The sequence below is a fragment of the Cyprinodon tularosa genome, unplaced genomic scaffold (genome assembly GCF_016077235.1).
Source record: "Cyprinodon tularosa strain WSP-4 unplaced genomic scaffold, ASM1607723v1 ctg284, whole genome shotgun sequence".
NCBI lineage: Eukaryota > Metazoa > Chordata > Actinopteri > Cyprinodontiformes > Cyprinodontidae > Cyprinodon > Cyprinodon tularosa.
Window position 1 is genome coordinate 338,005 of NW_024038990.1, and position 8,481 is coordinate 346,485.

Consider the following 8,481-nt stretch of genomic DNA (forward strand, 5'->3'; position numbering starts at 1 on the left):
ATACACCAAGGTGTACACCCTATGAAACATTCCTAGCTAAAAGCTTGATACTAATAAATGGAAAATACAACGTTATTCAAAATAAAACACATATATAACATTTTATCTATGCAGTATCAATAATTTAAATAATAACTATAACAGGATAAAGTATGAGGATCTAGTAAAGATGGAGGATGATGCTGTTAAAATAAGCTTTTCTAAGATTTGTTTAAGCTTATTTTTGGCTTCTTTTTTTATATTGAATATACCAATCTATTATAGCTTGAGATTGGTTATTACGTCATATTTATATTACTAACATGTTTAAACATTGGACCCTCCTTGGCCCCCCTAACTCCTCATTCTCTGGTGCTGCTACTGACGCCGGCGATTAAATAAGGGATAACGGATCATAGGAGTGATGCTGCAATTTGGCTTTTGGTGTTAAGAATGAAGATGAAAACAGCTTCTCTGCTCTCTCCGCTTTGTGACATTAAAGTAGACAGATCTACTGTCCCAGAAATACAGACAAGTACTGAAAGAAAAGCATCAGAGACAAGCAGGAAACAAACACAATTTGGAAAGTGACAGCTTTATACAAACGGATAGCTCATGTCTAACGGTATCTGGAAAAACTCCAGGTGTTGTCGAAGCACTGGTGTTGCATATATTCACCTCCTGGCATAAAGGCGGGAGCTCATGCATAAACAACGCTGTCATATTTATATGGGAATTCCTGTGGAGTCCGACCGGGATTGTGCTGTAACACTAACTACCGCTTCCCAGGGAACATGACAGTATCGCAGCAACACATGTTCGGAAGTGATTAGAATTCATCCTGCTCTTATGGGCCCTCTTTCTTATCGGTGTGTATTTTTCATGTTTCTCTGCCAAACAGAGGGTCAATAGGGGCAGCTGTAAGACAGAGATAAAAATTGTATTTTTCGTTCTCATTGACTTGACAGTCTGGAGCCATTGGGAATGTTGCTGTGGATGTCCTCTGGAGCGTTGCGTTGATAAAAAACAGATTCCCTTCGTAGCACTTGAGTATTATTCTCTCTTCTTTTCCCTCCTATCTGAGGCTTATTGTTGGAACACTGCGTATTGGGATTGTCAAACAGGCGATGGATAAATAGAAGATTGAGACAGGCTTCATGCCTCCATTCTTTGCTCTGGTGTTATGGAGCAAAGCAATCCAATATATATATATATATATTTTTGTGGTAGACCAACAAAACATAGAAATATATACATAGTTAAAAGTCATTGAATTTTTCAATAATAAAAAACTATATATACTAATACTCTGATTAAAAAAACTATATTCCTTAAAAAGTCAGTGCAGACATGAGCAGCACCCTCTTTAATCTGGTACTGAGAGCTGCACTCTGAAGGTTGTCGGCTGGAAAAAGTAACCACTGATCAGAAAATTCAGTTCCATTCAATTATTTCTATAGTTTTACAACACATGTCATCTCGAGGCACTTTAGAATTCACCAGATCATACAGTCAGATTGATTAAAAGTTATCTAAGGAAAACCAGTTGATTGCATCGACTCATTGACTCGAAGATAATACCTCAAACTAAGCATGCTTGTAGCGACAGTGGAGAAGAAAAACTCCCTTTTAATAGGAAGAAACCTCCCGCTGAACCAGGCAGCCAAGTGTCACATGCTATTTCAAGATGAGATACAGAGATCCACACCTCAGGTCAGACAATCTGCTAACAAGCTTCAGTCTCAAAATCTAGTGGAAAGGAAAAAGAGAAAGGGTTTGCAGTTTCCCACTCATCATCTTGGAGACACAACAGTCCTGAGGAAGAAGGGGCTCTCATCTGAAGGGACCAAAATCCAAAGTGAGGAGTAAAATAACATATAACCTTGAACACATCCTCTCCATGGCGAGCCATGAGGCTGTGCTTTGAAAATCCTTTTTTTTAGCTGGTTAGAGTTACTTATTATTTTGACATTAGTCAAACCAATTCCCAATATTTGGGGGATGATTTAAAAGGGATTATCTTCCTTTATTTACATGATTCAAATAACACAATAATAAATATTTCTCAAATTCCGATTCAAACAAAAACAAGCACTTAAAGAGGCATAGTCATTTTGTTTTTGTTTTTGATGGATCACCGCATCCAGCTGGATTATTATTTATAATTTTTCCATTTTACACTTTGTTTTTGCTCAGTTTGTTAATAAATAAAGCCCTTTGTTTAAATTTAGCCCTTTGTTTAAACAACAGCGGTACGATACTGCACATATTCACAGAGCGTAACCAAGGACGTAGCATCTCACCATGAAGTGTGGAAATAATACAGAAATGTCCTTTATCAAGTGTGAAAAAAATGCACACAAATTAAATGGTGTCCAAGAGTAATAAGAGTCAAAACCACTCAGAGTATGAGGCAGAAACTAAAGCTGCTAAGGTGTTTGGATACGGCTGCTAAGTTGATAGATCGGAGTAAACGTCAATGTTAACACTAATGCTTGTTAAAGCAATGCTATTCTCGGTCTCTGCCTTCCAAGTGCAATTGATATTATACATAAATAGATCATTTAATTGGTTCTTACATTGAAGCAGTGCTTGCATTTATTTTGATGTTTTTTTTTGTTTTAATAGGGGGTCTGGGGAGAATTGACTAGAACTTATAGCTGCTGTAGATTGGTTTATTTAAAGATGGGATGAAAAGTTAGTAAATAAATGGAATGGAGCTTTCATTTTTTTTTTTTTACAGTGAATACTGGACAGTTATTATTATGAAAAGCACAAAAATGTAATCAGATCTTTCAGCCAAATACAAGAATGCAACGTAGCAACAGCCTTAACAACGGAAAGCTTTGGGTGGGTCTACAAAACCAGTGACATCACACCGGATGATCGGCTCTTGTCTGAAAAGAGCTGAAGAGATTGTGTTTTGGAAAGAAAATCCCACCAATATCAACTGAAAATATCGGCCTGGCTTTTAAATCAAAGCATGATTGTATGCTAGACTGACGAGTGCTTAGGCGAGATTTCCTTTCCTGATCAATTCTTTCAAACCATTGTTATTGAGATTACGCTTGTTAGGAATGAAAAATTAGCCACAATTTCACTTTCAAAACATGCAAAGCTGGAATAAACATACGAAAGAAGATTTATGGCTGCAACTGCACTGAAATATTGTAGTTTATAGTGTAAACTCTGGGATTCAGAATATGAACAAATATCCTAATTTGATAGAATAAACTTCCTTGTCATGTTTAAAAAGTTAAACATTTCCACTTGCAGCTTAAATTTAGCTGCTCTCCGAAAAAACTAACTGGAGAAAAAATGAAATGTAATTTTCAACCCAAGTTCTATGATTAAAACTAGAGAATCTTTTTTTTTTTTGGCAAAAACTAACATAAACTGTCAACACCTGTAAATCTTGCACCCAAAAGTATTAAAGTCAAGAAATAGTAGCCTCTGTGAAGATCTGTGCTAACTGCTGGTGAACTGAGACTCACAGTTGGATCACTCTGCAAGGTACTTAGAAATCAAGAAACACTTTTTAAAAAGTTGAGAATTTAAAAGGGTATTATAGTTCAGATTTAGTTAACCTCACACTGGCTTACAGGTCAAATATCGATTTCAGGCTACGCTCTTGCAGATTGGATATGTTTCTTCCCAGTTATTCCACAGATGGTGCTCTCAAAAGCGGAAGAGATAATCTGAAATTCATATGCCCTATGATGGCGCTTGACCTTGTAAACTTCTCCATCTCTACAGCCAAGTAAGTTTCACTTCTTCGCCCAGCCTCAGCGATCTAATGAGGGTTTGTGGAGAGAAAGAGAGATGAGTCTGCTATCTGCAGGGCCTTGTTGTGAAATTAAAGGTCATTCTCGCTGGATGAACAACCCTGATACCTCCTATCTCTCCCCTTTCTGGCCAACGGGGAAATCAAACACTATTAGACTGCAGAAGCGTCTTTTATCACCACGGTCATTATCGTCAGAATCATCACCCCGGCCATGGAGCATCGTTTAGCCTACCCATTTAACTTCTCACCAGCCATGTGTCATGCATATCCACTGGTGACAATGTGTCCGGCAATATTGGGAGCTGCAGGGAATTATTCAGAAACGGAAAGCAATTAATGGGCCACTAAAGGTTGGAGATCCATAGGCAGAGTACAGTGATAGAACAAGTCGAAAAGGAAAGCCAAGTGAGAGAGCTGAATTACTTATTAATGCCACTAATGAGGGCAATGCAATGAGCTTAAAAAGGATCTACATAATGTAGCTGCTGCTGTATAATGGAGCTAAATGGTCTATCCCCACTCATGCAGGAGAGCATCCACAAATGCAAAACAGTGAGCCCTGTGTATCTTGCAGAAGATTCCAATCTGTGGTTGAGTCTTTGTGTATTGAAGTAACAGCAAAAAGATTTACGATTTAATAAACCAAATGCTCTTGAAAACATTGTTTTTCTTGTCAAACCCAAACACATTTACAATAATACATTTATATATGCCATGGATAAACTCCCTATACTGCATCCTTACATCTCTTAGTGTGTTTTCAGCCCTTAAACTCTCTCTCCCATGCTGTGGAAACAAAGTTTAAATTAGGAGGCAAGGTGAGTAGCAGAGCAATATCACAGTTTTAATGTTTATGAGCTTTGTTGGACTTAGACTGCCCTGTTAAGGGTCAGTTTTCACTCCATACCAGTAGCCTCCATCATAGGTGAATTGTAGGATTAGCAAAAGGATTTAATCTAATTTATTACTCTCATCTGGTGCTGATCAGACTCTTATTTAGCCCTTTTCATCCCACTAGAGAAACATTTTACTTATTTTCTCTGTGGAGTCTGTGACGGGGTTTGAAGTGGCTGCTACTTGGGGATCCATCTTCAAAAACAGTCGTTTGTTTTCTCTGCCGAAAACGTCAATGGTGGGGGACCCTTAGTGAAGAAGCCATGTGAGCGAGAAAGTAGCTCTTGACACACTGCCGAGAATCTGATCCAAATCACTCTCTCATGAACTTACTAATGGGACCTACAGAGGCAATTCGGGTAATTAGAGGAAAGCTCATTTTACAGACCAGACAATTATGAGATGGCTGCACAGTGGAGCAGTTAGTGGCACTGTTGCCTTGCAGCAAGAAAGCTCTTGGTTGGATTCCCAGTCATGGGTCTTTCTGCAAGGAGTTTGCATGTTCTCCCTGTGCATGCATGGGTTCTCTCCGGGTACTCCGGCTTCCCCCCACAGTCCAAAACCATGTTAGGTTAATAGGCATCTCTAAATTGTCTTTAGGTGTGAGTGTGGGTGTGTTTTCATGGTTGTGTGTCTCTATGTTGCCCTGTGACAGACTGGCGACCTGTCCAGGGTACCCCCCTCCTCTCGCCCATAGACTGTCGGAGATAGGTACCGGCCCCACCGCGACCCTGAAATGGACTAAGCGGGAGAAAATTGATGGATGGACAATTATGAGGGCATTTATGGAAAAAAAATCTAATATTTATATCTAAACTTGCGCAATCTTTAAAACAGTGGTTTCATAACAGTGGTTTTATTAAAAGTATACATTTTCTCAATATTGGTGCACCTCATTAAGATACAATGGTGTGCACCAGTTTTTGGAATAAAGATGCTGTATAATAATGGCGTAAGTAAATTAATTAGTTTTTCATTGAAAAAGTAACTCAACTACTTTTAGCTTATTAGTAACGTCGTTGTGTTACTTGCACTCTAACGCAGCATGATACTATGACTCAAACAATCACAGCTACTTCTTCAGCGCTAATTGGCAGAGGAGCACTGAGAGGAAACAAAGTGCCAGTTGTTCATTTGCAGCGCTCCTAAAAAAGGTGTTCCCTGAAGTCAAATGCTTAATGTTAATTGCGATTTGCTCTTTATCTACAGGAACAGTTTATATAAGTTGGTCAGAAGCAGCTCTGATCTAAAGAAGTGCCTCTCATTATCTCAACATTTTTTTCAGTTTTATTCACTTGCATGCTTCACTGTTTCTTCATACCAATTTATATGATTATACAGTCCTGCTTACCCCTGTTTAATTGCATTGCCAAGTATATTTGTTTTTTCTTAAATCGTTGGAAAAGCATGATTTACCTATACCCATACTTATCTTGTAGCCAGTTCAATCTGTCAAGGTATAAAATAAAAACATCTTATTTGCTTTATTCATATATAATCTCCAATAGTCTCCTGCTAAAATTGCATGACATAGGGTAGGATACCATTTCCAGGAGCGATCTGGCATGAATGTATGGAAGTAAAACAGTATCATTGGAATTAGACCTGCAATCATGTATTTTTTTTTTTTTTTACTTTAAAACCCACAAAAAAAAAAAAAAAGTTCTGTCGAAATCCAACTGCAGAAATTAATATTTTGAAAAAAAATATCTGCCAGCAAAAGTTCCCCAGCTAAAATTCAAATGCAAAAATTCAGATGCCAATATGTGTTGACCTTTTGATGACTCAAGCCAAGGCAATCAAGATGAGGTCAAGTGACTTTTAGCAAATAAAATTACACTAAGTAACACACTAGTATGAGTTAGCTCGTGATGGATCATGTAGTAGCTGTCTTCAGATATATCTTAGAGTCTGCATTTTCTTTTTTGGGGTTTGGCATATCTGGTAAAAACTGGCGAAGCAGCTATTATGATGAAAATTAAGAAAGAATTGTGAAGAAAACTCTGCATTTAGTTTAACTCCAGGCAGATTAATTTAGTAGTTTACTACCAAAAGAAAAGGACGTCCAACAGCTGCAAACTGGAAAACTCCCCGCTGCGATCAACCCTATCGTCTGCTGACGACAGTAAATGTAACACAGGCCACAGGACATTCATTATTTATTTATCCAGTGTTAAACTATGCAGATACTTGCTCTATATTGTTTTTCTTCATGTAGCTTTTAGAGGCAAAGTGTATTAAAAATTATGGTGTGGGTGTTTTTTTTTTTTTTTTTTTTTTTACAAATTCAGATATCTATGGATTGTTAAAGCAGATAAAATGTTAACCTAGACATGCAGTGAATATATATGTAAGAGTTTGCATAGCCTGTTATTTATATTAAATGTCTTAATGCATGTATAAATTCCTTAATGGTGAAATCTGTAATGCACTTAAATATACTGATTACAGTAAATAATGTTCTGCACTGTGTTGCACAGTTGTTGTGCTGTTCATTGCTGTATTTTATTGTTTTCCACTTCACGTCTGACGACCTTGGTTCTGTTTTCTTTTGAGTATTCAGTTTTACTTTGCTCCATGTTTTATTGGTTTAATTCCTATTGTGTTGTGTTTTCTGAATATATTTGAGTTCTTAGGTTTTTCTTTGCTTTCCTTCTTGTGTTTGTCTCCTTTTCTCAAGCTCCCTTCTAGAATCCTCTCTTCACACCTGCTCCCAATCAGCTCATTAGTCCTGTCTTTTTTCAGTCTCCCATATAAACTCTCCCTGTGCAGTTCCTCAGGGCTGGTTCATCTTCTTTCCTCGTCTTTCCCTGACTTGTGCTTGTTTTCCCTGATGTCTCCATGGTTCTAGTTTGTTTTGCATTTTGTGTTGGATTTTTGGATTCCTGCCTCTGTTACCAGTTGAGAACTCCATTGAAACTCAAAGAGCTTACCTCTGCCTCACAGCCTCTGCATTTGGGTCCTACAAACCTCAACCAAACCCTAACACCAGGGTCTTTAAGGCGCACTCTTCTGCATGTTTCGAAAGCTCTGGACACTTAATATTAACTGATTAACATGTTTTATTAACCTGATAACATTTCATTCTGAGGTGTTAAATCCAGGGTTTTATCAGTTCCAGTCCTGGTAGGCCAGTGTCCTCCACCTTTTAAATACATCTCTGCTTTCTGGCCATTGATAAGCAGATCTCTGGAGGAATTGACCTCATACAAAGGAGGTCCTTCAGCCATACAAGTCAAGTGTAAGGAAGAAGAAGCATCTTAAAACAGTGCAGGACACCAGATGTTTGTTTGCTGCTGATATTCTAAAACAGGCAGTGTTCCTCAGAGAGCCAGCTAAATATTAATGTTGTAATAAAACAGCTGTTTCCTTTGGAAAAGAGGCAAAACATCATGGAGCACTTTAAAATTTTCTCTGCCAGGCCTGAGCAGAGAGAGGACAGGATGATGGAGCACCGGGAGCATCATCATTAGACACATTTTTGGTGTCTATAAGCAGACGTTTCCAAATTCAGATTTTGTTTTCCTAATGTAAATAAGCTCATCCTCTTTATTCACAAACCTATGTCCAAATGACTCCCTCTATAAAAAAAAAAAAAACATTTAAAGTCTGTCAGGAAAACGAATACATGCTTTGTAGAAATATATTTCAGTTTTGGTTTTATATTAGTAAATGCCATGTAAAAATAGGTAACCATGTCAGGACTCAGAACATAATGACCCAGGTCAGGCAAATGGATCAGAACAGGAACAGTCAGGCTTAGAGATCCAGGAGTTCAAAGACAGTTCAGGTAAACCGTTCAGATAGGAACAGGCCGGCCC